The sequence below is a fragment of the Leptonychotes weddellii genome, unplaced genomic scaffold (genome assembly GCF_054177405.1).
Source record: "Leptonychotes weddellii isolate Sample4059 unplaced genomic scaffold, ASM5417740v2 HiC_scaffold_12886, whole genome shotgun sequence".
Classification (NCBI taxonomy): domain Eukaryota; kingdom Metazoa; phylum Chordata; class Mammalia; order Carnivora; family Phocidae; genus Leptonychotes; species Leptonychotes weddellii.
Window position 1 is genome coordinate 4,089 of NW_027708045.1, and position 1,906 is coordinate 5,994.

At 71.8% G+C, this 1,906-nt stretch overlaps 1 non-coding gene across 1 annotated transcript; it reads right to left on the reverse strand.

Annotated features, from left to right (window-relative positions):
* Positions 1 to 1,245: 1,245 nt before the first annotated feature.
* On the reverse strand, positions 1,246 to 1,351 carry TRNAL-CAA (transfer RNA leucine (anticodon CAA)). The gene is made up of 2 exons: positions 1,314 to 1,351; positions 1,246 to 1,291 (listed from the first exon to the last, which is right to left on the reverse strand). It is a non-coding gene; the product is annotated as a tRNA-Leu (tRNA).
* Positions 1,352 to 1,906: the final 555 nt, after the last annotated feature.

Consider the following 1,906-nt stretch of genomic DNA (forward strand, 5'->3'; position numbering starts at 1 on the left):
GTCGCCCGCGCGCGTTTAACGGCCGCGGAGACGCCGTCCGCCCGTCTCCCCGCGGTCGGTCCGTGGCGCCCGCCGCAGCGCGCGGACGGAAGCAGCGCCGGGCGGGCCGTCGGGGGCGCGCACACCCGTCGGTCCCCGCGTGTGAGGTCACACCGGGGCCCTCGTCCCGACAGCGTCCCCGAGAAGCCCGTCGGGGACCAGGCCGCCTCCCCCGGCCCGCGCGTCCCTCGCTCGCGCGCACTCGCAGGGACTCGGCGGCGAGCGCGCTCCCGCGCCGTCGGGAGCCGGGCCCCCCGGGGCGGGCGGCGAACGTCGAGGCCCGGGATTCGGGCCGCCGTGCTCCGGAGACGGCGGCGAGAGCGGCGAGTCCGAGGCCGCCCCGAGCGTGCAGCCGCAAGACCAGCGCACGGGCAGAAACTTACTTCGTTCCTCCTTGAAGTAACTTCTCTGCCCCAGTTTGTATTTTCACCGCCACAGCCCGGCTGCACCGCCCGGCACCGTCCGGCACGCGTGGAACGCCCACTGCGTGAGCAGTAATCACAGCCAAACATTTAGCGAAAACCGTGTTTAACCGCAGTGGGGCCGGGTGAGGGGCGTGAGGCCACGCGGCCAGGCGCCCGGCGGACCGCGTGGGAGCCGGGGCCCAGGCGGGCACAGCAGACCAACAGGGGGCCGCGCAGGAGGGCCGGGCGGCCGGTCCTGCTCCCGTCAGGACCGGGCTCGGGCGGACCAGGAGGCACGGCACGGAGGAAGCGCTCGGCGGCGGCGCCGCGGCCGCTGAAAACGCGGGGCAGCACGGACGGCCCGCGCGGGCCTCCCTCCGGGCGCGGCGGCGGCAGCTGCCGCAGGACTCTGCGGGGCGGGGACGCGGTCTGGGCCGAGCCGGCCGCCCGAGGCCGCGGGCAGGGACCCGCCCCCTCTCCGCCCCGCCCCGCCCCGCCCCGCCCCGCCCCGCCCCGCCTCGCCTCGGCGCCGCCGGCCGCGGCGAGCCCCAAGTCTCGCGCTTTCCAGACGTCTCGCGATGCCATCCGCCCGTCGTCTCGGCTCCCGTTTGAGTCTGCGCTAGATCGCTCGGCTCTCAGAATGTATCGCGATATTTTCGCTTTTGATATTGTCGGTGTTTTAACAGCCCCTGTAAGAAAATTTTAAGTCAGTTTTTAATAGTGTAGGTTGGTAAGACCTCTCTTCGTGCTGCTCCGATCGGTCCAGTTGTGTAGGAAATTAGGGGGAGGAGGAAAAACGATGTGTCAGAAGTGGGATTCGAACCCACGCCTCCATTCGGAGACCAGAAGCCCCAGCGCGGGGAAGCGAAGCTTGAGTCTGGCGCCTTAGACCACTCGGCCATCCTGACACCTTGCGGAAGGGGGAGATTTTCCGCTGAAGTAGATGTGGAGGAGTGGCGCGTCTGTGACGTGCGCGCCGGCCGGAGCGCTGACGACGGAGGCGCCGCCGGAGGAGGACAGAGCCCCTGTGGATCGGACAGGAACCCCGGCGGAGCGCGAGTGCTGGGGCGCGAACGCGGACACGGCTTCCCGCGGCCGCACAGCGGCGGGCGCGCCTCGAGGACCGAGCGCCGGCTTCCCCAGCCCTCCGCTCGGCTCCCAGCCTCTTGCCCTCACCCGCGTCCCGGCGCGCCAGTGGTTTTCTTTTGACGAGAGAGGAACGACAGCACACGGAACAGAAGCCCCCAATTCCGTGGCACGGCCCCCGCCTCCCCACGAGTGCCCCGCACTGGTCGGGGAGTTTGTTGGGCTCGGAAGGCGCCTGCGCCCGGGCTCACATCTGCAGGGGCAGGGGCAGGTGCAGGGGCAGCGGTAGGGGCAGGTGCAGGGGCAGGTGCAGCGGCAGGGGCAGGGGCGGGGCAGGGGCAGCGGCAGGGGCAGCGGCAGGGGCGGGGCAGGTGCAG